The sequence below is a fragment of the Callithrix jacchus genome, chromosome 1, assembly GCF_049354715.1.
Source record: "Callithrix jacchus isolate 240 chromosome 1, calJac240_pri, whole genome shotgun sequence".
Taxonomy (NCBI): domain Eukaryota; kingdom Metazoa; phylum Chordata; class Mammalia; order Primates; family Cebidae; genus Callithrix; species Callithrix jacchus.
Window position 1 is genome coordinate 74,338,544 of NC_133502.1, and position 27,807 is coordinate 74,366,350.

The following is a 27,807-nucleotide window of genomic DNA, read 5'->3' on the forward strand; positions in this document are numbered from 1 at the left end:
CATCCTTGGCCTCCCAAAATGCTGGGATTACAGGGATGAGCCACTGAGCCTGGCTCCTCGTTTTATTCTTAAGGGTTCTCAGTTTTTTTAAGCTTCAATCTCTGTGGCTTCTGCCTTAAAATATTGCAGAGTAGTGTGATATTTAGAAATATGCAATATAAATAATTTGGCTCTTGATAAGGTTTTATTGCCTTCTTAATACATTTCTTAAAATTCTTAAAATGCAGGCTATCTAATAGAATAGTTTTAACTCCAGTTGAGTAATCAAAGAGTGTAGATTTATTATCCTCACTGCCAGGGTTATGATGTGCAGCGTAGATTTCCATTTTTACATTTGTCAAATGCCAGTAATACTGTCTGCTTAGTAGGAGTGCTTATAAGCATTTTACATATATTTTGAGTTCTTTTTTTTAAAAAAAAACAATATGTAAGACTTATACCAAGATAATTAGGATTCTTATGTCTAGTTTTAGGGACCACATAAATGTGATCTGGAGATAAAGGAGTCTAACACTGTGACTAATGGTTGAGAAGTTCTCTAGAGGCCATTCATTGACTTATTGGGAAGATGTAGAGTAGCTTTAAGGTTTTTAAAGAAGGCCCAATTATATGAATCTTTGAGGAGTGATAATGTTGTGAAGACAGATTAACATTTTAAAAATAAATGTTAGTGGTCATCCTGGCATTGTTTTTCTCTTGGCAGTAGGTTTTCTAATTATCACACTATAGTTACTGGTGGAATTCTTTTTATTTTACCTATTCTTTTGGAGCTCATTTGTTTAGGATTTCTGCATTAGGAATATGCTTTGAAAAAGGCTTTAATGCTTTGGCACAGTTTGTGGCTGTCTGTTACAGATTGCCTTTTTGAGGACATGCAAAATGTCCTCAAGTAATATACCACATGCTATTTATCAGAATAACATGTTAGCCTTGAGTACTTTTTTTTTTGAGATGGAATTTCGCTCTTGTTGTCCAGGCTGGAGTGCAGTGGAGCTATTTTTAACTGTATTTTGTCAACAGAAATCAGTGTTTTAATTATAGAAAAATTGGGGCATGGCATCTCTTTTAGTAATTCAGTATATATGATGGAACTATTATTTCAGATTTCTCTGAAAGGTTTTTCTTTCTTTTTTTTTTTGAGGTGGAGTTTCACTCTTGTTGCCCAGGATGAAGTGCAATGCTGTGATTTTGGCTCACTGCAACCTCCGCCTCCCAGGTTCAAGTGATTCTCCTGCCTCAGCCTGCTGAGTAACTGGGATTATGGGCTCATGCCACCACGACAGGCTAATTTTTTGTATTTTAATAGAGATGGGGTTTCACCATGTTGGCCAGCCTGGTCTTGAACTCCAGACCTCAGGTGATCCACCCACTTTGGCCTCCCAAAGTGCTGGGATTATGGGCATGAGCCACTGCACCCAGCCCCTTTCTTACATGTAGTTACATTTTTAGGCTGACCAGTAGGTCTGGCTTTTAATATGTACATATGAAATAAAATTCTAGGCAAATAAAATCTCTCTACATTGTTTTAAGAATATTTAAACTTAAAGCCTATTTTAGTATAAACATCTTAATCAGGCCACATTTATCAGTTATTATTGAAGAATGCAGTCTTTCACATAATTAACACTTTAAATTGTATTCCAAAGTAGTAATATTAAAAGAAACATTAAAAACACAGTGTACCATTTATTGATTATTATTTTAGCCCCTTCTTCATCCCTTCAAAGTCATCATTTTCCCTTTTCTTACTCTGCCCCCACAAAGGTTTCTCTGTATATATTAATACCTATATCCCAGTGATACATTGTTCATAGGCTTAGCAAATGGTCTTGCCTCAGATTTCTTGAGCACAGGAACATCTCTAATACTTTGAGAATTATCTTTTACATTCTCAGAACACAGCACACAATAGGGACTCAGCATATATTTGCTGGAATTAATCAGCCTTTAAACTGTGCTTTAATTCACTGATTTTTTTTTTCAGGAATGGTTGGGATATAATAAGCAGCTTCTCTGAATTGTCTCATACCACTCTCCTGTTTACTGATAGTAAGTTGGACAAGATCTTTTTTTCTAAAATGCTAGCAAAACAGATAAACATTATTAAAGAGATTCCTAAGGCCACACGTGGTGGCTCACGCCTGTAATCCTAGAACTTTGGGAGGCCAAGGCAGGCGGATAACCCAAGGTCAGGAGTTCGAGACCAGTCTGGCCAACATGGTGAAACCTTGTCTCTACTAAAAATACAAAAAATTAGCCTGCGTGGTGGTGGGTTCCTGTAATCCCCGCTGTCTGCGAGGCTGAGGTAGCAGAATTGCTTGAACCAAGAAGGCGAGGTTGCAGTGAGCTGAGATCATGCCACTGCACTCCAGCCTAGGTGACTGAGTGAAAATCCATATCAGAAAAAAAAGAAAAAAATTAGCAGGGCATGCCTGTAATCCCAGCTTCCTGAATCACAAGAATTACTTGAGCCCAGGTGGCGGAGCTTGTAGTGAGCCGAGATCATGCCACAGCACTCCAGCCTGGTTGACAGAGCCAGATCCTGTCAAAAAAAAAAGAAAAGAGATGCCTACATTGCCTTGCAGGTGATTTCTGACTTCTCATTTAAATCTACCTATTATTTAGGATTGTTAAGTACTTACATTTTAAGTTTTTTAATCAAATTTTAGTTTTAAAAAATAGGATGGTAGGTCAAAATGTGTGAAAATGAAAAAAACAAAGAGAACTCTCTCTAACCCTACTTCCTGTACTTTATTTATCCCCTAATAAAAATAACAACTATTATGTTTATCCATCTAGTATTTTATTATATATATGTACACATTCACACATACACACAAATAGAGTCATGTGCTGCATAACAACATTTTGGTTAACAGTGGCCTACGTTATACAATGCTGGTCCTATGAGATTATTTGTTTTATATTTTTGTGATGGAGTCTCACTCTCACCCAGGCAGGTGTGTGATGATGTCATCTTGTCTCACTGTAACCTCTGCCTCCAGGATTCAAATGATTCTCATGCCTTGGCCTCCTAAGTAGCTGGGATATAGGTGTGTATCACCATGCCTGGCTAAATTTTGTAATTTTAGTGGAGTTGAGTTTTACCATGTTGCCTAGGCTGTCTTGAATTCCTGGCCTCAGGTGACCCCCCTGCCTCAGCCTCCCAAAGTGCTGGGATTACAGGCGTGAGCCATTTTGCTTGACCTCATAAAATTATAATACTGTATTTTTACTGTACCTTTTCTGTTTAGGAACATATAAATACTTAGCATGTGTTACAGTTACCTACAACATTCAGTACAGTCACATGCTGTACAGGTTTGTAACCTAAGAGCAGTAGGTTATACCACATGTCGTGTTTATGTAGGGGATGGTTTCAGGATGAAACTGTTTCACCTCAGATCATCAGGCATTAGTTAGATTCTCATAAGGGGAGTACAGCCTAGATCCCTTGCATGCATAGTTCACAGTAGGCTTTGTGCTCCTATGAGAATCTGGTGGGGCCACTGATCTGACAGGAGGCGGAGCTCAGGCAGTAATGCTCCCTTGCCTGCACTCACCTCCTGCTGTGCTGCCTGGTTGCTAACAGGCCACAGACCAGTACTGTTCCTCAACTCGGGGATTCGGGACCCCTGGCCTGTACCATCTAGGTTTGTGTAAGTACACTCTATGATATTTATGCAAGGATGAAATATCCTAAGGACTCATTTCTTAGAATGTATTCTTTAAGTGACGCATTATTATATACAGATGCACTCGTTAGAATGTTAAGTAGATATTTTAAAGTGATACATATAAAGACATATACATATGATACATATAAAGTGACATACATAAAGAGTGGAAAATACCTGTTATAAGCCTAGAGAGAGTGGTATATAAAATGTTATGGCCATTATTACTATAGCTGTGTAAACTGTGTCTACCAATAAGATTACAGCTATAGTTCCAGCACTTTGGGAGACTGAGGCAGGCAGTCAGCTTGAGCCTAGGAGTTCAGTACTAGCCTGGGCAACATGACAAAACCCTGTCTTAGGCAGGCATGGTGGCACGTGCCTGTATTCCTAGCTACTCAGGGGGCTTAGGTGGAACAATCGCTTGAGCTTGCAGGATCAAGGCTGCAAGCCATGATTATGGCACTGCACTTTAGCCTGGGTGACGGAGTGAGACCCAGTTTCTTTCTTTTTTTTTTTTTTAAGCTTTGCTCTCACAACTGCATGTGCTGTGTTCCCACTAAACTCTGGGAAATCCCTGATAAGCATGTAAGAACAAGCTTATTTTCTGGTCACTAAGGCAGAAGATGCAACTCAGATGCCTGCATAGGTCAGGCAGGTAACTATGTAGGTGAAGTGGGCAGGGGCACTGGTATTTGAATAGGTAAGAATATTCTCCCCTCTCCTCCCTCACCCACACACACATACACATTCTCTCATTTCTGAAAACATACAACCATATTTGTCTTTCTTGTTTTTCCACTTTTAAGAAAGATTCAGTACAGATATACTTTTCTCTACCCTGAGGGAAAAAAACAGGTGCAAGCATATTGAAAAATGGTATTTGATGTGAGGAATTGATACAGAGTCGATGTGTTCTCTCTCTTTTTTTTAATGTCCTAATGTTATCACACAATTTTCATAACTGCTGTTTTAAATATTGCCAGAATGTGTGTATGTGGTGACATAAAGTTCTAAGGGAACAGTTAAACAAGAATGTCCAGAGGAGGAAGAGAGCAGTACAAACTGTCAAAACAAGGATGTAAAAAACAAAAAGGATGCCCGTGGAACCTCTGGACTTGTGCAATGACAGAAAAGGCCACTACGCTGATACATTGTGCCAATGGCACTGAGCTGGGAGGTGGCAGTTAGGAATCTTGTGCCTCATAGTGTCTGGGGACTAAAAATAGCTCTGTAAGGTGACAACATGTGGCAGAGACTTGGGGGAGGAGAACAGGGCTTTGTGTTGTGCTGTGCTGTAGTATACTGCATTAGAGCTGCAGTGAGAAGGCCTGCATCCCAATCCAGCTTTATTAGCTGTGTGACCTTGGATAGTTCACTTCTTTTTTTGAAAGGAAAGAAGGAAAGAAAGAAAAAAAGGAGTGAAGGGGGAAGAAAGAGGAAGAAAAAGAGGGAGAGAGAACGGGAATATTGCTTTATTCTAAAAATGGGTATTAGTAATGGCTGATCAATATTTTGTGTATTTAAAGTGGAGAATGTATATTTTGTGTATTTAAAATGGAGAGCTCTATAAATATTTATTAAGTTTACTTGTTCTGGATCTGAGTTCAAGTCCTGGTTGTCCTCATCAATTTTCTGTCTTGTTGAGTCTAAATCTCTTTATGGATCTTATGTATCTGGGTGTTAGGATCATTAGCTCTTATTGTTGCATTGATCCTTTTACCACTATATCTTTGCTTTGAAATCTATTTTATCAGATGCGAGAATTGCAACTCCTGCTTTTTATTTATTTATTTTTGCTCTCCATTTGGTTGGTAAGTCTTTCTCCATCCCTTTGAGTCTTTGTGTGTCTTTGGATGTGAAATGGGTTTGGATGCAGCATACTGTTAGGTTTTGGCTGTGTCTTTTGATTGGGGGATTTAGTCGACTTAAATTTAGAGTTACTGCCATTTGATGTTAACTGGCTATTTTATCCATTCGTTGTTATGAATTCTTCTTTATGTTGATGCTCTTTACTTTTTGGTGTATTTTTAGATGGGCTAATACTGCTTGTTCCTTTCCATATATAATGCTTCTTTCAGAAGCTCTTGCAAAGCATGCCTGGTGGTAATAAAATCTCTGAGTACTTGCTTGTTCATAAAAGATTTTATTTTTCCTTCAGTTGTGAAGCTTAGTTTGGCAGGATATGAAATTCTGGGCTGAAAGTTCTGTTCTTTGAGGTTGTTGAATATTGGCCCCCACTCTCTTCTGGCTTGTAGGGTTTCTGCTGAGAGATCTGCTGTAAGTCTAATAGGCTTCCCTTTGTGAGTAACCTGACCTTTCTCTCTGGCTGCCCTTAGTATTTTCTCCTTCATTTCAACCCTGGTGAATCTGATGATTATGTGCCTTGGGGTTGCTCTTCTTGCGGAATATCTTTGTGGTGTTCTCTGTATTACCAGGGGTTGAATATTGTCCTGCTTTGCTATATTGGGAAAGTTTTCCTGAATAATATCCTGAAGAATATTTTCCAGCTTGGATTCATTCTCTCTGTCACATTCAGGTACACCTATCAAATGTAAATTAGGTCTTTTCACATAGTCCAATATTTCTTGGAGACTTTGCTCATCTCTTTTTATTCTTTTTTCTCTATTCTTGTCTTCTCATTTTATTTCATTAAGTTGGTCTTCGACCTCTGATGTCCTTTCTTCTGCTTGATCAATTTGGCTATTCAAACTTGTGCATATTTCGTTAAGTTCTCGTGTTGTGTTTTTCAACTCCATTAGTTCATTTATATTCCTCTCTATATTGTCTATTCTTGTTAGCATTTTGTCAAACCTTTTTTCAGAGTTCTTAGTTTCTTTACATTGGGTTAGAACAAGTTCTTTTAACTCCCAGAAGTTTCTTATAACCTTCTGCAGCCTACTTCTGTCAATGGAACACAGTCCTTCTCCATCAGGGCTTGTTCTGTTGCTGATGAGGAACTGTAATCCCCTGTAGAGGCAGAGGGGTTCTGATTTTGGGTATTCTCAACCTTTTTAGGCTGGTTTCTTCCCTTTGTTATAAATTTATCCATCTGTTGTCGTCTTTACAATTCCTGCCTTTCTAATTAGGTTTCTGAGTGAACATCCAGTTTTTTGATTCCCAGCACTGGAATCCGAGCAACCCACTGCGCCAGCCAAAGCAGCAGTGTTAAGACTGACGGTGCTCTTCTGCCTGGGATTCTCCGGTCTGGCTTCCTTCTTGAGTCCGTAATAAGCGGCTCTGCCTTCCCGGAGCTCCAAACGTTGGTCAGGGGGGAACCAGTCCCGTTTACTCTGCACGAAGAGCTGCCACGCCGAGGCGCCGGCAAAACTGCTGCGCCGGCCACGAGCGTTGCGCTGGCGACCCATGGGGCTCCTCCACTGGGAATCTTCTGGTCCTTGAGCAACGAAAATTCGTCTGAAAGTGTGGCATCCTCTCGTTCTCTGCGCTTTCACTGGAAGCTACAATCCCGAGCTGTTAACAATCAGCCATCTTGGATCTTCAAAAATAAAAAGAAGAGACCCAGTTTCAAAAAAAAAAATCATATTAAGGATGATATTTTTTTCTGTCTTCAAACTTTCTGAAATAATACTTTCATTATATTAGTAGATTATATCAAGCAAATATATACAAAGTAAATAATTTTGAAAAAGTACAAAGTATATTAGTATATTTTTCTTTTTTTTGGAAACTAAATTTGGGATATTAATTGAGTTTCCTGGATTGTTATAACTTTTTTTTTTTGAGGTGGGGTCTTGTTCTGTCACCCAGGTTGGAATGCAGTGGTGTGATATTGGCTTACTACAACCTCTGCCTTTCAGGTTCAAGTAATTCTCCTGCCTCAGCCTCCTGAGTAGCTGGGATTACAGGTGCCTGCCACAGTGTCCCGCTAATTTTTGTATTTTGAGTAGAGACGGGGTTGGCCAGACTGGTCTCTAGCTCCTGACCTCAAGTGATCCACCTACCTCAGCCTCCCAAAGTGCTGGGATTATAGGCGTGAGTCACTGTGCCTGGCCTGTTAAAACATTTGAGAAGAAAAATTTTACACTAAAAGAGTTCCTATAGAATAATTCAGACCATTTAATTTTACAGAATCCCTGTGAAGTGAAAGACCTGGTTAAAGGTGGTGGCTTAGCTGAAATTGCTTCTCTTGACAATTACAACAGAGTTTTCTCTTGGACTGCGGTTCCTAATCTAGAATCTAGAAGGCATATGAAGTCTCCTTTTAAAGTTCCTAAAATTTTATACACTTAGACATTTTAGTGGCCCTACATTAAGAAGATATGTAATGTCAAAATGTCATGGTTACAGTAATATATTAAAATGGATGTTTCTGTTAATTAAACACAGTAATATCTAAATACAGACAAAAATATGTCATAGTTGTCACAGCTACAGACAGTGTTTCCCATACATAATGTGTTTTCACATAGTATGCCATACTCTAAAAATTTTAATACATTGCCGACCGTGAAATTCTGAAAAAGTCTTTCTGGTTGGCCTGCTGCACTGGATGTAAATGTGTGATCATATTCATACCCTTCAGGTTGGGAATCACTGTTGTGTATTCTTTCTTGTAGATTAGAACACCACTTCTGGGTTCATGGCTTGCCTGTACTTCTCTTAGAATACTAAGAAATATAATTTTGATAGTTAAAGCTTCTTGTGAAGCATTGGCTTACGTGGATTATATGAGATTGGCCTGAATGTGTGCTGCCTCCTTACATATTCTAGAAACGATTTAATCATTTTTAGTTTATCCTCTCTCTCTCCCTCTTTCTCTCCCTCTTCTCTCTCTCTCTGTGTATTTGTCTGTCTGTCTCTCACGTACACACACACACATGCCAAAATAACTCTATTTCAAAATATTTATGTAGTCAAAATTTTAATATTTGCGAATCACGTAATTATGAAAAAGTCTTTCTGGTTGGGCTGCTGCATTGGATGTAGATGTGAGATCACAGTCATCTGTTTATTTTTGTTCTTTTATATTCTAATTCAAAGTAACAAAGTGTACATGCATTGTTTTTACCAAAACATTTGTGAAATGAAATTTTGTGAGAAGTTACTGAGACTGAGGATTTTTTCTTTTGAAATTCGTAAAATATATGATAAACAAATTCTTGGTAATTGATTGCTATATGTGGAACCCTAAATTGAGTGTTTCACTAAATTACACCAGTGTGGGTTTTATAAAAAAGGTAGTTTTGCTTCTGCTTTTGAATTCTAGTAAATTATGTTATGACTAAAAACTGACTTCTCACTAAAATTGTCAACATGCATTATTGAATGTAGTGTGTATTGTTCATACAGGTACAAGTGTCATGGTCTAGATAGATGTGTAGGCATCTTGGACTATGGGGTAACCTGGCCATTGTTGTTTCAGAATCTTAGATTGTCATATTTACGTATTTAAAGATTAGTCCTTCAGAGAGTTTGATAAGTAATGTGAAGGGACAAATACCACCAGTGTGTAGTAGTTTAACAAATGTATACTAGTTTAGCTATGTAGGGTTTTGTTCTTTGTTGTTGTCATATATAGTTTGTTGGAATAAAAAATGTTTTATTGAGGTATGAATTACTTAGAATACAGTTTACCAATTTTAAACGTATAATTGATGAGTTTTGACAGATGTTTAAACTATGATCAGAATCATGATACAGATGTTCATTACCTAAAAAGTTATTTAAAAAGTTTCTTGTGTCCATTTGTAGTCAAGCCCCTTCCCTCTCCTTGACCTCTTAAAGTACTGATCTCCTTGCTATTCCTAGTTTAGCATGTTCTGTAATTTTTAAAATAGACTGATACATGGGTAGTTTGTTGTGTCTGACCTCTTTCGTTTAATATAATGGTTTGAGGTTCACCCATGTTCATGTTTCAGTAGTTTTATTTTATTGCTGTGTATTTTATTTTATTTCTGAGAACACTATTTTATTGTATGACTATGCCACAGTTTGCTTATCTATTCATTAGGTGATGGTCATTTGGGTTTTTTCATCGTTTGGCTTTTATGCATACTGCTTCTATGACCATTTACACACAGCTTTTTGGCAATGTATAATTTTATTTCTGTCTGGTAAAGAGTCAGAAGTAGAATTACTGGGTTTTATTCTAACTGTGTGTTTAATTTTGTAACAAACTGCCAACGGTTTTCTGTATCATTTTGCATTCCCACTAGCAATATATGAGTTTCAGGTGTTCTACATCCTCACCAACACTTGATAATACAAGGTTTAAATTTTAGGCATCCTAATGATACAAAGTCATATTTCATTGTGGTTTTAGGTTATATTTCATATGTGTTACCTGTATATCCTTTTTGGTGACTCGTTTATTTAAATTTTTTCCCAGTGTTTTTATTAGAGTTGTAAGAGTTTTTTTTTTTTAATATTCTTAATACAATACAATAAATATAACAGATAAAATATGCTTTTATTGGTTACATTTGGTAAGTTTTTTCCAAGAAATGGCCTGCCTTTTTTCTGCTTTATAATGTGTTTTGAAGAACAACAGGTTTTTTTTAATAGAAAGACTGATTTATTTTTTTCCTTTTATGGTTTGTACCTTTTTGTGAATTTTAGAAATTTTACCCCAAAATCACAAAGATTTTCTCCTGTTTTCTAGGACTTTTGTAGTTTTTATATCTTACATTTAGGACTATGAAGCATTCTGAGTTAATTTTTATATATGTTGTGAAAGAGAATAAAAAATGTATCTGGTCTTTGCCCTTGTTCTTGGTGCAGAAGAACAAGGGAGTCCCTTTTAAAACCCTGGGAGTTTCCTGAGTGGTGCAAGTGCTTTTTATTGGTAATGAGATGACCTAAGGGAGGGGATCCTAGATAGCTTCAGGATGGGGGGCGGCTTGTCATAAAAATGAACCAAAAAACCAACCGTGGGTTAGAGAGTTAGGACTTTCAGTACCCTCTCCCCCCAGAGGGGAGAGGGGCCAGAGACTGAGCTCATTTACCAATGGCCAGTGATTTAATCATTCATGCCTCCCTATGGAGGTAATGAAACCTCTATAAACACCCTTAAACAGTGGGGTTCAGAGCCAGGCATAGTGGCTCATGCCTGTAATTCTGTCACTGGGAGGCTGAGGCAGTTGGGTGGCTTGAGTTTGAGACCAGTCTGGGCAACATGGCAAAATCCCATGTCTACAAAAAATACTCTAGCTGGGTGTGGGTGGTGCATTCCTGTAGTCCCAGCTGCTTGAGGGTACTGAGGTGCGAGGATCACTTGAGCCTGGGATATTGAGGCTGCATTGAGCTGTAATTGCACCACTGCACTCCAGCGTGGGTGACAAAATGAAACCCTGTCTCAAAAAAACTAAAACAACAACAACGAAAATGGGGTTCAGGGAGCTTCTAGGTTGGTGAACACACTGATTTTTCTAGGAAGTCGACACTCCTAGAGAGGGCATGGAAGCTCTGTACTCCCTCTCCCCGTACTTTACCCTGTGCATCTCTTCCATTGGTCTGTTCCTGAGTTGTATACTTTATAGTAAAGCAGCAAATAGTTTTCTTTTCTATGAGTCATTCTAGTGAATTAAATAACCTGAGTTTAGGGGAACCCCCAAATCTGTAGCTGGTTGGTTCAGAAGTATGGGTTGCCCCAGGACTTGTGAGTTGCATCTGAAGTGAGGGCAGTCTTGTAGGACTCCTTAACTTGTGGGATGCCACTAATTTTGGGTGGTGTCAGAATTTAACTGAATTGTTGGATACCCACTTGGTGTTGGAGAATTGGTGTGGAAACTCTCACACATTTGTGTCAGTGGTGTTAGAAAAAAAGACTTCATCATTGGTGTCAGGAATGGGATTTGCTAGAGCATCCCACAGAACTCAGGAAAGTGCTTTATTTACTATTACCAGTTTATTATAAAATATAAAACTGAGGAACAGCCAAGTGGAAGAGGTACTTAGAGCAAAGTTAGGGTGGAGAGTTGCAGAGCTTCCATACAGTCTCCAGGTGTGCTACTCCCCCAGCTCTCTGTGTTCACTAACCTCGGAGCTCCCTAAGCCCTGTTTCAGGAATTTTTATGGAGGCCTCATTACATAGATAATGATTGATTACATCTTGAGCCATTACTGATTGAACTCAATCTCCAGCTCCTCTCACTCCCCCAGAATGTGAGTGGGGTGCTGAAAGTTCTAACCTTCTAATTGTGGCTTGATATTTCTGGTGACCGGCCACCATCCTGAAGCTATCTAGGGGCCTTCTAAGAGTCACCTCATTAGCATAAACTCAGGTTTGGTTGAGAAGGGCATGTTATGAATAACAAAAGACACTATCACTCAGGAAATTCTGAGGGTTTTAGGAGCTTTGCTCCAGGAACCTGGAATAAAGACCAAGTGTTTTTTATTATACAGAAGTTTTTTTTTTAATTTTTGTTTTGTTGCATTATCAACCCTCCCATATCGTATGTCAAAAAGACCAGCTTTTCCCCCATTAAATTATTTTGGGACCTGTCTAAAATATCAGTTGACAGTATATATGTAAGTTATGTCTGGGTTCTCTGCTGCTACATTAATCTCTGTCTCTGTCTCTCTATCTATGTTTATATATATTGTGTCAGTTACCATGTTCAGGTTTTAGACATTTTTGGTTAAATTTATAAGTTTTTCTTGTTATATTAAGTGGCATTTTTTCTTAATTTTACTCCCAATTTTTCATTGCTAGCACATTGCTAGTATATACAATCGATTTTTGTATATTGTCTTTGTATCCTGCAACCTTGTTAAATTCACTTTTTAGTCCTAGGACTCTTTTTTTGTAGATACCTTGGAGTTTTCTACAAAGGTAGTCATTTGTGAATAAAGATAATTTTACTTCTTCCTTTCGTGTGTTTGCCTTTTACTTTTTTATTGTATCCATTACAGTTTTCATTATAATGTTAATTAAAAGAAATGAGAGTGTTCGCCTTTGCTTTTTCTCAGCCTTATGGGGAAGGCATCCAATCTTTTAATATTAAGTATAATGTTAACTGTAGTTTTTTTCACAGATGTAGTTTATTAGGGTGAAAAGTTTCTTTTTCTTTATCTCTTTCTGTTTCTACTTTTTCTCTCTCTTCTTTTTTCTCTTTTTTTCTTTCGTCTTGTCTCGTCTTGTTCTTGTCTTGCCTTTGCCTTGTCCTGTGTTGTCTTTGTCTTGTCTTGTGTTGTCCTATGTTGTCTCTGTCTTGGCCTGTGTTGCCTGTCTTGTCCTGTGTTGTCTTTGTCTTTGTCTTGTGTTGTCCTTGTCTTTATCTTGTCTTTGTGTTGTCGTGACCTGTCCTGTCTTTGTCTTTGTCTTGTGTTGTCCTTGTCCTGTCTTGTGTTGTCTTTGTCTTGTCCTGTCTTGTGTTGTCTCATCTTTGTCTTGTCTTGTCCTGTGTTGTCCTTGTCTCATCCTGTCCTGTGTTGTCTTTGTCTTGTGTTGTCTTGACCTGTGTTGTCCTATGTTGTCTCTGTCTTGTCTTTGTGTTGTCCTGTGTTGTCTTTGTCGTCTTGTCTTTGTGTTGTCTTGTCCTGGCCTGTGTTGTCTCGTCTTTGTCTTGTCTTGTTCTGTATTGTCTTTGTCATCTTGTCTTTGCCCTGGCCTGTGTTGTCTTTGTCCTGGCCTGTGTTGTCTCGTCTTTTTCTTGTCTTGTTCTGTGATGTCTTTGTCGTCTTGTCTTTGTGTTGTCCTATCTTGTCTTGTCTTTGTCTATGATAGCTAATTATTTATTTATTTATTTATTTATTTTGAGACAGAGGCCTGCCCTGTCAATCTGGCAGAAGTGCAGTGGCATGATCTCGGGTCATTGCAACCTCCACCTTCTGGTCCTGGGTTCAAGTGATTCTCCTGCCTCAGCCTCCCCAGTAGCTGGGACTACAGGCATAAGCTGCCATGCCTGGCTAGGTTTTGTATTTTTAATAGAGATAGGGTTTCACCACATTGGCCAGGCTGGTCTTGAACTCCTGGCCTCAAGGCCACCTGTCTTGGCCTCTCAAAGTGTTGGGATTACAGGTGTGAGCCACTGTGCTCAGCCAATATCTGATTACTTATTTTTGATATTGATAAGTTGTGTCTTTTTTCTTAAATGCTAGCAAAACATTAGTCACTTTTGTTCATCTTTTCAAAGAAACATCTTTTTGGTTTTTTTTTTTCTTTCTGTTTTATTGATTTCTTCATTATTTTCTCCTTTCTATTTGCCTTGTGTTTAATTTACTCTTTTTTTCTAGCTTCCTAAGGTGGAAGTTTAGATAATTGATTTGAGGCCCTTCTTATAGTTGGGAGGTTAGGAGCGATGACACCTCCACCCACACTCATGCCCCCACTCCTCACAGTTGAAAATCCTCCTATAACTTGACTCCTCAAAAACTTAACTACTAATAGTCTACTGTTGACTGGAGGCCTCACTGGTTACATAAAGGGTTGAATAACCCACAGTTTTAATGTTATATACAGTATATGCTATATTCTTACAGTAAAGTAAGCTAGAGAAAAGAAAATGTTACTAAGAAAATCATAAGGAAGAGAAAATATATTTACTATTCATTAAGTGGAAGTGGATCATCACACAGGTTATTCTTGTCATCTTCATGTTGAGTAGGCTAAGGAGAAAGAGGAGGGGTGTCTTCCTGTCCCGAAGGGGTGGGAGGAGGTGGAAGAAAATCTGTGCAGTTTAAAACCTATGTTGTTCAAAGGTCAACTGCACTTAAATGTTAATGTTTTCATTTGAGGACGTCAGAGATGCCATTAAAAATGACTCAGAGTACTCATGCCCTTTCTGTATAAGTAATGATTGAATGGCTGTTGCTAATTCATTTCTGACTCTAATTCCAGTTTTTAAGAAGCCTACCTGTATGATATTTTAGGCTCTGTAGAGATTTTCTTTTTAAGGAATAGAAAATGTATATTAGTAATAACCTGCTGACTCATCTCCTGCTTCCATTCTTGTACTTTCCCCACGCAACAGCCCAGGTGATCTTAAGAAAATTAATGGATCACATCACTCTGCTGTTTCAGACACTCCTCATAAAGTGTGAGAGAGGGAGAAATGGCCTCCAAAGCTGTCCACATTTTAATACTAGAACCTTACATGGAAACAGGAACTTTGCAGATGTGAGGAAGGTGAAGATCTTAGGATGGGGAGATTTTCCTGATCCGGCGGGCCCAATATAAAGACAAGAGTTCATACAAGAGGGAGGCAGGAGGAATCTGAGAAGGAGAAATGACAACAGGAAGCAGAAGTTGGAGAGATACAAAGAATGGGCTGTGAGCCAAGGAATGTGGGCAGCCCCTAGAAACTGGAAAAGGCAATGGCACTCATCTTCCCTAGTGCCTCTAGAAGGAATGCAGCCTTGCCAACCCATTTTAGACTTCTGATCTAGAATTGTCAGGTAATCCCTCTAAGCTTGTAGTTATTTGTCCAGCAGCACCAGGAAACTGATACCAAGTGTATCAGGTCTTGCCTACTCTGGCCACGTTGCCCTCTCCCACCCATCCCCCACTGTCCCTTCTTACTCTCTCTGCTTGACAAAGCTCATTCTTCTCTCCAACTCATTGTACTCAGTGTCCTCTTTGTGTTCAGAAAGGCCTCTGCTCTAATGGCATCTTAGATAGCTGTTCCCTCATAACTAAGTCAAAGCAGGTCTCCCTACTTCCCCAGTCCCCATCACATTTTTCCATTTTAGCTTCATCTCTGAACTTCTCAGTTCCTGATTTTATTTTTTGCTTATTGATTATCAGTCAGCTCTCCCACAGATAAGCTCCTTTCCGTGGCATTGGGGCAGAGGCCTACTGCCAGAACAGTGCCTGGCCCATAGAAGATGCTTAGCAAATAGTTTATGGGATGACTGTGAACGATTTTGGTTGTTGAGGAAGTAATATTGGCAAAATGTCATGGTTAAATAAAACAAGCTTTGATACAGAGTATGTGTAGGTGGCTTGTGTGGTTGAGACGAGTGATTTATTCTTGAGATATTGTCAATCTTATAAATAGAAGGTTGTATTTAGGGACCGGTAAATTTGACCAGTGAAGATTAAAACGTTAGCTTTATGACTTATCGTAAAACCTATTTCGAAGATACGGCTTTGATGTGTTCCCAAGTGGACTTCAAGTTCTCTGTTCCACCTGCTACAAGGGATGTCTAGAAGGAGCAGAGCTGCCTCTGTTGGGGTGAGAAGAGAATGGTCCCCCCTGGAGGGTGGGCAGCTGGTCAGAGAGCCTAGGCTGTTCTTGCTCAGTCCCCCTTCTCCAAGGGTGCCCAGTTAAGTGGTGAGGTGGGCATTGTGGTCAGTGGGTGTCTGCAAGGGACCTTTCTACAAGAGACCCCTCTTACATGAGGCCAGGGGAGTACAAAGTTCCTTTAGAACTTTGGTTAGCTTAGGTAGAGCTCCAGCTGTTAGAAAGGGAGACTTGAAAAAATATTTTAAAAATTAGATTTTTGTCAGTCTGCTTCTGGAAATTGTTACTCAGTAGTAGTTTGCCTTCTCAGGGCTGTCTCTGGAAACTGGCATTAGTCTAGACTGAGGTTAGTCAACTTTGTGTATAAAAGGCCAGATATTTTAGACTTTGTGTACCTCTTAACAATTTTTGTCACATATTCTTTGTTTTATTTTTACAACCCTTAGAAGAGATATGAAAGCCGGGTGCAGACTGGCCTGCAGGCTGTTTTTTGCTGTCTCCTCATTCAGACTCCATTTTTTTGTTTGTTCCAGCTGGAAGAGCTGAGCTCAGTTACCCTGGGCTTTGCCTAGGAAAAAGCTGGAGAGGCCTGGCCATGGAGGCTGTTTTTCTTGACATAAAAGTAAAAATGCTCGTTTTTCTTGTGTTCTTGTTGAGTGATCTGAAAACAGTTGTACAACTCAGTTTGAGAAGTATTTTGGTCAATGATAGTGTCATTTGGGTGAATGCTAGATTTGAAGGCCAGTACCGATTAGGATGATCTTGAGGTTTATGGTTCTTGAAAACTCCCTGAGTTGAAGTTTCATTTGAATAATGTAGGGCTTTTTGGATAAAATAAGGTTGAAAGAGATGGAGGTAGTCAATATTTTTACATTCTCTAAAGGAAAAGGTAGCATGATTAATAAATACCAGTATTATTTACTCATTAAATTTTATAATAATGGATATTCATTATTTTTTCGTGACTATAAACATTTGGTGATTTTTTTTTCTCTTGAATTATGTTAAACATCTGTCAATTGGTTTTGTTTTTGACAGATAGGACACATGCCTATTAGATGTCTTTCTTATTCAGCATGGTTTTGCTGCAGATGGTAGTTACTGTCCTGGAGGATCAGTCCACAGGTTCTCTCTATTCCTGCTGGTCATAGCTTGAATGTCTTTCAGCTCAGTGTAATCCCCAGGATTTGTTCATCTCTTAGCCCCCTGATTGTTTTTCTTTCTCTGGTCATTTCTTATGAATCGGCAGTTTACTGTTCAGTATAAGCATAAGGGAACCCTAGTGCAGATTATTGGAGCTCTTTCTCTGAGAGGCGCCCTCTCTTTCCATTTATTTGCCCTGCAAGTTCCAGCCACCTCAGCCTCCCTGCACTCTGATCTCAAATCAGCAAGACCACAGTGCTTTTTTGGGGTACCCCAGCCTTGTACTAGTCTGTCAAGTGTCTTCAGGAAGAAAACAGAGACAGTCACAGGATCTCAGATGGTAGTCTTTTACTATCTGTCGACCAGTATCTGAAAGAGGCATTTCATATATTTTGAGGGAGGAGATCCAGTACCAGTTACTCCATTGCAGCCACAGGTACAAGTCTCCAGTTCCCATTGGGGGGAATGGTATTGAAGAACCAAGATCTGGGTACAATATGGGTGTCTTTGCTTCCCAAGACAGACCTAGGAAATAAGTAGATAAATTATATTACACATTCACACACACATTTTTGCAATTTCTATACTTACATGTTGAAAACCATGAGTTCATATTGTTACCTCTATTTCTGGTTTATCACCACAGGGTTCATTTTTATCTTCTTCCTTTCCGTATTTGCATTACCTGCAGTATATTAACTCATTTGCTCAATCCTGTGATAAGTGGTTTCAGAATTGCTGATCCATACCACTATGATAAACATACGTTTTATCCCGAGCTTATTACCTATTGACAGTACAGTCCCCAAGTTACAATGGTTTGACTTAGTGATTTTTCAATTTGTGATGGTGCAAAAGTGATACACATTCAGTAGAAATTGTAACCCCATTTTAAGTTGAGGAGCGTCTGTAAAATGCATTTTCCAGTTGTGATATTTTCAACTTCCCATGAGTTTATTGGGTTGTAACCCCATTGGAAGTCCAGGAGTATCTGTACTTTATATCTTTGGACTGAGGTATGTAATACTGTGATATACAATTCTAAACATATTGTGTGAAGAGTTACTTAGGTTAATTCACTTTTATTGTGGTTGTGTTTTGTTCATTAGAAGTAAAGTTAGGTTTCCTCCTATTTTATTTTGGGCATGTAAAATATTAATATGGTTTCAGAAGTCTTAACTATACAAAGAGGTATAACTAGAAGTGTCAGTATCCACTTCCTCCCTCTCATCTCTTCTCCAGTTTCTGCCCTTGAGGGTGTGAGTCTCATTAGTTTCTAGATTATCCTTCATATTTCTTTCTGTAAAATTAAGGATATACTTGTTTGTTAACTTATTTCCATTCTTTCTTAAACTAGTAGCATTCTATATATATTATTGCACTTTATTTTTTGCAGTTAACAATACCTTCTAGATATCAGTCTCTGTTAGTTCATAGAAATGTAGTGATGGCTGGAAGTGTATGAGGGATCACTGAGACTTTTTCAAGATGGAGGTTTTACTATAGATTGCAAGATGGAGGTGTTACTTGTTACTATAGTTTGCATGCTGATGAAACTAATCTGATTCTGTTGAAGAGGGGGAGTGTCATCACATTTCAGAAAGAAGCCTTGAAGTAGGCCTTCAAGAGGGCCTGAGATGCTGGACAGAAATGGAGGGTTTTGGTTTTGGTTGGTGAAAGGATACTTCACTTTGAGGAAAGTATCTGATTTATTAGAGCCTTGAATTCTGATAGAAATCCTGTGGCAGAATAGTCCATTTTATCAAGTGGGCAGGTAAAATTTTACTGGGTGAGTTTCCAGGATAGAAACTTTTTATTTAATTGGAGTAAAAGGTGGCTGCAGATTCCGGATGAGTAGTTAAGTAAAAGTGCTTACAAGCTGGTAATCTTATTGAGGATCTGGTGCTCTAGAAGCTGTGACAGTCCTTGTGTTATACCAAGAAGGTCATGCTCCTGAATCTCACTTGATCCTCTCCAAACCTTACCTAGAAATTTTCTGTAATAATTAGCACTAACTCTGTATCTCCATCAATCAGTTCCTTCCCTTGAGAACAGATATGGACTGAAGCAGAACCAATTTGTAATTATTTCTAATATATCATCTAGTAGATAATGAGCTCTCAGCTGCATCTAACAAATAATTTTCACAGGTTGACTTAAGCTACAAGCCTGTTAGGATTGCCTGAATCCAGTGGTTTTGAATTTTTCTGAAATTCATATAGTTTTTCTGCCAGCTTTATGTATGGGTTGGTAGCCTAAAATTTCATTTCTGGGCCCCACATCCATGCATGACCCTGTTGAAAGAAAGAGAATACTTGCTGCAATCCAAGCTGGAGCCCTTCAATTGACCTTGATTTGATTGCTGAGAGGAATGGAATATGCTGGTTAGCTCAAGCTAACCAGGGTCCACTCCTGGATATGGGCGTATATTCATCATCTTCTAAAGTATGTGGACTGTGGGGAGTTGGGAGGACAGACATCAGAACAAAAATAAGACTGCCATCAGGAAATGGGAGGAGGAGGGAAGTTGAAGAGGACGTTACGGTAGATGGTTAGTATTCATATGTCTTAAGCATCTCTCCTGTTCACTCTCTTCATCAGGGCTCAACTATAAAGAAAACACATGAATTTTATCCATCAATTCATTTATTTAATATTTTTTAGAGGGAACCTGCCATGTGTCAGGTACTGTTCTATGATCTGAGGATATAGCAGTAAATAAGAGAGAAATAATCTCTGCTGTGTGGAGCCTCCGTAGACAGTGGGGAGGGACCATCCCATTTTGCCAGGAAGATGTGCAGTATATTGTTGAATCTCATGTGATGTTTATTTGTGAACATTTACTTGATATAGCTCGTAAATGAAGTGTTGAAGGCTCTTGTGCATACAAAGGTTGTAAGAAGGAAATAGATGGCCTAGAAATGAAAACCAGTCATTGGCTTGATCATTCGAGTGATGTTTATAAATCTAAAAATGAAAGTATATCGCAATTAGGGAGCAGAGAATATGGCTGTCCTCTTTTCAACAAAATTAAGAGCCATCGGTATTTTCAAAAACATTGCATTTCTCCAATGCAAGTGCAAGAAGAATCAGAAGTAATGATGATCTGCTAGAGATGTATTTGAAACCTAGGTTCAGGTTTTATAAACCTATGCCATCCAGGTTCTTTTTTTTTTTGGAGACCAAGTCTTGCTCTGTCATCCAGGCTGGAGTACAGTGGTTCAGTCATGGCTAACCTCTGCATCTGGGTTCAAGCGATTCTTGCGCCTCAGCCTCCCAAGTACCTAGGATTACAGATGTGCACCACCACACCCAACTTGTTTTTGCATTTTTAGTAGAAACAGGGTTTTGCCTTGTTAGCCAAACTGGTCTCCAACTCATGACCAGAAGCAATCCACCCGCCTTGGCCTCCCAAAGTGCTGGGATTACAGGTGTCTGCCACCGTGCCTGGCCAATCCGGGTTCATTTCTGTCTGTTGATTAACAATTTCATTTAAATGATATAGCCCTTTTCAGGTGTGTTTGTGTGTGTATGTGAGTATTTATTTGTATATTTATACATATATATGTGTTTATAGGTGTATGTGTGAATATACACATACCTGCATATACCAGGAAAATTTAAAGTAGCAATATGGATTTGTTATGTTTAAATCTTTATTAAAATTTTATTTTTCTTTAAATTGTTTGTAAATTGACCTAAATATGAAATAAAGATCTAAGTAATCCATTGGCCCAGCTGATAGAGTGTTGGTTACTTTTCCTGTTCTACTGAGGGTTAATGTAATATACCTGTGTGGATCATCATCCACAGTGGTTGATGACTAGACATTTGTTTCAAGCATACATGGACTATTTATGAAAATTAGCCATCTGCTAGGCCATAAAACCTCCACAGATTTCAGAGGACTGCTGTCATCAGAGCACATTCTGTCACCACAGGCAGTTAAGTTAAAAGTCATTTACAAAAAAGATAATTAGAAAAAGTCCCCTACATTGGGAAATTTAAGATAACTTCTGAATAACTTACAGCTCAACAAATGAATCTTAATGGAAATTAGAAAGCATTCAGAACTAAATGCTAACAAAAAATACTTTTAAAAATTTCATAATATAGCTAAGGTTGAACCTCAGGAAAGAAAAAAGACTGAAAATGAACAAACTAAGCATGTACCTTAAGTGACAAAAATAACTACAGAATAACCCAAATAGGGTAGAAGAAAGGAGGTGCAGTGAGCTTAAACTAATGACATGGAAAACACATTAAGTAGTAAAGATAATAAAGCCCAGAGCTGGTTCTTTGAAAAGCCAAATAGTCAGACTTTTGGCAAGATTAATCACGGGTGAGGGAACAAATACAGAATACTCAGATTGGAAAAGGGAACCATGGATATAAATTCCACAGAGATTAAGCTGGTAAGATAATATTAAGAACGACTTTGTGCAATAAAGTCAAAATTTTAGGTGGAATAGACAAACTACTAGAAAATAAAAATGAACTAAAACTGACTTAAGAAATAGAAAACTTTAGTAATACCAGAGCAATATGGAGATTGAAGCAGCAGTTAAAGATCTTTCCACACAGAAAGCCCCTAGCCACAATGACTTCTGAAGAATGTTATAACTAAGCATTCATGCAACAGATAATTCCGATCTTTTTATATACTCTTTGAGAAAATAGAAAAAGAGAGTCTTTTCCAGCTCATTTTATGAAGCTAGGGTACCCCTGATACATCCACCAGCAGGAATGGAAAACAGACTAGTTTTCCTAGTCCTAGATGGAGATATTTCAGGAGCCAGGAGAATCCCCACTTTATCCAGGGCTGCTTGCAGATTAAGATGTGGATTTAGCCACATGGAAATTATTGGTTATCCTGACCTGATTATTTGGCTTTATTGGAAAGAATAAAAGCCTGTTTGGAATGGGATCAAGAGACCAGCGTGCTCGAATCAGCAGCACATGTACAAAAACTGGAATGATTGAAATTATGACTTTAATCACTGCATAATAACATCCCACAATTTTGTGAAGCATTTCATCTTTTACTACTGAGAAAAATGTAGCTCAGAATTACCATTTCTAATTCACTGGATTGTCAGAGTTTAATAAGTGTATTAGGGTTCTCCAGAGAAATAGTATCAATAGAATATAAAAGATTTATTGTGAGGAATTGGCTCACAGGATTATGGAGCTGAGTTGTCCCACAGTCTGCATCTGCAAGCTGTAGTCCCAAGAAGGTTGGTGGTGTAATTCAGTCTGAGTCCAAAGGCCTGAGATTCAAGGGAGCCAATGATGTAAATCTAGTCCAAAGGCAGGAGAAGATGAGATGAGATGTCCCAACTCTAGCAGTGAGGTGGAATATAGAGGCCAGTTCCCATTTCCTTCACCTTTTGTTCTATTCAGGCCCTCGGGGGATTGGATGATGGCTATACACATTGGGAGGGCTGCTGGTTTCCAGTTCATGAATTCAAAATACTAGTCATCCAGAAGTACCATCACAGACACACCAAGAAACTGTATTTTATCTGAGTACCCCGTGGCCCAATCAAATAGACACATAAAGTGAGTCATCACAGCAAATATGACAATGCCATGTACTGGAGACAGTGTGTAGATGTAGAGCCACTTTGCATTCCATATGACCTGGCAACCGACTTCTGATGAATGCAGCTTAACAACCGAGTTTCCCTGGCTGGGGCCAGGATGTTTCTAGGCCTTCAGGAGGTGCACAGATGGGTTTAAAGGATCTGTCTAATACATAACTTACATGTGTCCCCTGTCGTAAAACTCTTCAGGCTGAACTGGAGGTTCCAGTTCTCTTTCTCTGTCAGAGTTGCCTCTTCTGCTACAGAAAGTCATTCCTGATCTTTGCTCTGTTGCTCCAGGGATGGGAAAAAAGCCTATGAATTGCCAAAAAAGAGGCCTTTAAGATACTAATGTTGAGAATTTCACCTGGGATTCTTATTCTGGTGGTTTCTGGTTCTTTGCTTTCAGCATAGTTTGAAGACAGTTTACTAGAGTTGTTGGGGAATTGTTGGATGTTTCTTGATTGGGATGTGATTTTTTCACCAGAGTGCTAAAAGAATGACATTGCTGTAGTAAACATCTTCCTTGTGAAAAGGTTTTTTCAGTGTGAGTAATATTGATGGTAAATCCTGCCTCACTCTAGTAGTAAATAATTTTCACTCATGGATATATGAAATAATGAGAGGAGGGAAATAGTCCTCTCTATTTGATTGTGATATGTTTCTAATAAAAGTTTATATTTGGTATTTAATAGTTATCAGATTTGAAATATATTTTTGCTTTTGTCAGTTCTGTGCTAATAATACTTGCAATGAAAATTCAATCCAGAAGAAAACTTTTGAACTTGTTACTTTATAGTATAGGAAATAGAATAAAAGTAATTTAGTTTACATACATATTTTGTTGCAAAGAATTGTAACAGAATGACCAGTAAAATATGTTAAAGCACAAATACCTTTATATCAGGAAAAAAATTGAAGGAAAATGGAGCAAAAATACCAGTTCATGAAGAAAGGAGATGGTGTCATATTTTTTTATATTGAGAAATAAAAATGAAATCCTAAGCCAACTGACCTGGACAACTGTAACCACCTTTTGGCCAAGGAAAATCTGAGGTCTCAGCCATGACATGATGGGATCTCCTCATTCTTTGAACATCTTTTGTAATACCACCTCCTTGGATAACTGCCATTAGGCTTTCTTTCCTAAGGGTTAAACAAACCAGCCTTTTGGAAGGACTTGTTCCACTGCTGGTATCAACCAATTACCTGGTGCTGCCTCCTCCTTTCGTAGTTTTAACTGCTCACCAGCATGCCTTCCTGAGAAGAGAGCAAGGACCGCAGAGTGTTTCTGGGAAGTCTGAAGGATGCACAGTGAGGGTTTTTGTGTCCTCTGCTTCATCTTTGACATCAGAGGGCTAAAAACTTTGCCCTCAGGCCATGCTCATTTTTGTACATGTGACCCATGAAAGGGCATGAAGCTCAATTGTGCATGTGCATTTCTCTTTTTATAATATTCATGTTTTTTATTCAGCCACCTCACTTAGCATAAATTCCCATTCCCTTTGCCTTTCCCTTGAAGTGTTTGTTTCTGGCTTCTGGCCAGAGGCTGTGCTCCCCAGCCTGTCAGTATGGCAACCCTACAAGCTGCAACCTTTTATGAGAAATAAATCCCTCATTTCAAAATTTTTGAACTTCCTCATTCTTCAGTTTACAATTTTTAAGGATGGGTTTGTTTGTATGTTTTATTCATTTACTTATTTATTTTTTGAGACAGTCTTGCTCTGTTGCCCAGGCTGGAGTGCAGTGGTGTGATTTCGGCTCACTGCAACCTCTACCTCTTGGATTCAAGTGATTCTCTTGCCTGAGCCTCTCAAGTAGCTGAAATGACAGGTGCCCACCACCACTCCTGGCTAATTTTTATGTTTCAGTAGAGATGGGGTTTTGCCATTTTGGCCAGGCTGCTCTTGAACTCCTGACCTCAAGTGATTCAACTGCCTCAGCCTCCAAAAGTGCGAGGATTACAGGTGTGAGCCACTGTGCCTGGCGTGTTTCTGTTTTAAATGTGGATAATTTTAAGAACTAAACCACTGATAATGTAGATTCCACTGAATTCATTGAAAATGACATATTTGTTTAAAAATGTCAGTGTTCACAGTGCACTGAAATCTTTGAAACTACTTAAACTTATGATGAAAAATTTTAAATGTCAGCATAAAAATGTTCAAAGGAGTACATACTTTCAAAATTCTTTTAGCAATAATAGGAATGAAAAGGTTGAAGATCAGTGGCTTAAAGCATTAGATTTCAAGTGGGAGTTTAACACTCACTGTGAAGCGTTTTGGAATTTTAGGGACATTTTTGGCTGTTGAGAAGCTTTATTGACATATGGTTCCTTTATTGACATAAGGAAGCTACATATCATGTAGTGCATAGCAGAGAATAGTGTGTTTTCCTATAACTTCTCTAAAGTTCACTGGAGTAGTCTGAAAATATAAGTATTGAAAATTAATACATATTAATCCTTAAGAATATTTAAAAGAAGGAATTTATGAAAACAAATGTGAAATTTTAGTAGAGGACCATTATAATGGGTGATATTTAAAATATGTTTTCTCAAAATTGTTAAATAATCTATCAGTTCCATGTATTGTCTACTCAGTGTATTATACATTTCCAACTATATGTTTAGATGAAAAGTTTGCAATAGATAATGTAAAAGCAATAAAGTTATTGCAAATATGTAACAGAGGAGCTATGAAATTCATTTAAAATGACTGAGAACCAGGTATTAAATTATTAGGAACATTTGAAATACAAGGAACATATGAAATCTTACTGAATCTTCTTACATCTTTTTACAATAATCTCTCCTCAGATCAACTTCATTGGCTACGATACTGCCATTCACAAAGCTTATTATACATTATCAAATAGACTAGTATTTGTGACATTATTGAATATTGTTACATAGTAATCACCTTTAATACCTCTCTGTACTATCTTCACCTTTTTCTTCAAAACATGTATTCCCTTCTAAGTAAATTACTTATTTGTTATGTTTATTTTTTCCTCTTTTTGTGTCGCTTGCTTGGAGACAGTATAGGAGGAGAGCATGGGAGGGCAGGTCTTTTGAAAAGTTTGGCATAAAAAGGAAGAAAAAATTGGTAGCTGAAGGGGTAGGGCATATGTAATCAGGAAATTTAAAACTGAAGTTTTTAATTGAAGTATTTTTAATTTTACTTTTTAATTGAAGTATAATGTGTACATACAGAAAATCGCACATATCAAAAGCATATAATTCTGTAAGTTTCTACAAAACAAAGTCAACTGTGCATCCACCACGTAAATTAAATGAACATTCACAGCACACAGCAGTCATCCCACATGTCCCTTCCTTATCATTACCCATCTCCCAAAACACATTGACATTTATCACCAAATACTAATATTGCCTATTTTCAAACTTCATGTAATTGGAATTATGCAGACTGACCTCTTCCACTGAATATATTTGTAGGATTCAGTCTGTACCATTCATCTAGGAATAGTGCCATCTTATTCCTTGTAGAAATATTTCATAATTTGTCTGTTCTACTGTTTGCTGATTGTTTCAGGTGCTCCCAGGTTTTAGCTGTTACTAATAGTGCTGCTCTAACTATGCTTGTACATGTTTTTTAGTAAACATATCATACATTTTTGTTGAGTGTATATATATTGAGTGGAATTGCTTTCCAAAATGATTGTACTAGTTTTACTCCCAGCAGTCTTAAGTCAGAGTTCTCATTGCTTTACACCTTCACCAATACTTTATACAGTATCTTGACTGTTGTTGGGACTTTGCATTTTCATCTTATTAATTTCCAGAAAAATTGGAATTTTTATTGGAATAACAATATTAATTTGGAGAGAAGTTACATCTTTTAATATGGACTATGCTAACTGATGAACATAATGTGTTCTTCTTTTATTTGGGGCTTCCTTATTTTAGTAAAATTTTCAGTTTTGTCAATGTCTCATGTGCCTCTTATTAGATTTATTCTTTCACTTCTTGATTTTTGGATGTTTTGTGATATCTTTTTGAAATTTCACATTCAAGTTTCTTTTGCTAGTATATAGAAGTACAGTTGATTTTTGTATATTGAGCTTATATCCAGCAACTTTACTAAATTTAATTCTTTTCTTTTTTTTTTTTTTTTTTTTTTTGAGACAGAGTTTTGCTCTTGTTACCCAGGCTGGAGTGCAGTGGCGTGATCTCGGCTCACCTCAACCTCCACCTCCTGGGTTCAGGCAATTCTCCTGCCTCAGCCTCCTGAGTAGCTGGGATTACAGGCACGCGCCACCATATCCAGCTAATTTTTTGTATTTTTAGTAGAGACGGGGTTTCACCATGTTGACCAGGATGGTTTCGATCTCTTGACCTCGTGATCCACCCGCCTCGGCCTTCCAAAGTGCTGGGATTACAGGCTTGAGCCACCGTGCTCTTCAGGCTATTCTTCAAATACAGTTAAGTCATCTGCTAATAATGACAGTTTTATTATTATACCTTTCAATCCTTATGTTTTAAATTGGTCATATCACACTCACTAGTACATCTATTACAGTGTTTAAAAGTGTTAGGGAACACCCTTGTCTCTTTCTTGGTCCCTGGGAGGAAGCTTTTAGTAATTGACCATTGTGTTAGCTATAGGTACTTTACAATTGCTTTTTATTATAAAAATCAGCTTTTCTTCCTAGTTTGCTAAGATAGTTTAATCAAGAATTAGTGTTGATTTTTATTACAGGAAAAGCACAAGTGATAAAAGAAAAATTTGATAATTTTGATGAATTCTAATCAAAATTAAAATTTGTGCTTCAAAAATCACCAAGAAAGTGAAAGGCAAGTCCCATAAATGAAGAAAATATTTGTAAATCTTATATTTTAGAATGGGCTCATATCTAAGCTATAACTCTTAGGACTCAGTAAGGAGAAAACAAATTACATAGTTTAAAAAAATGAGCAAGACTTGAACGAACATTTCACTAGAGCAGCTGTTTCAATGACCAATAAGGACATGAAAAGTGTTTAATCTCATTAGTATTAGGAACATGCAAATTAAAATCCTTGTAGATACCACTTCATTCTCACTAGAATAGGCACCATAAAAAAGACAGACAATTGTTCATGACTAGGAAGACAGAAACCCTCATACATTGCTGGTAGGGATGTGAAATGGTGCAGCCAACCTAGGAAAACAGCTTGGCAGGATTTTTTTTTTCTTTTCTCCAAGTTAAATGAAAATGTACTATATGACCTAGCAATTCTACTTCTTT

The 27,807-nt window shown here is 38.0% G+C and overlaps 1 protein-coding gene across 10 annotated transcripts in view; it reads left to right on the forward strand.

Moving 5' to 3' along the window:
• AUH (AU RNA binding methylglutaconyl-CoA hydratase) overlaps positions 1-27,807 on the forward strand; it is a 211,340-nt gene that overhangs the window by 68,544 nt on the left and 114,989 nt on the right. The window lies entirely within an intron of this gene.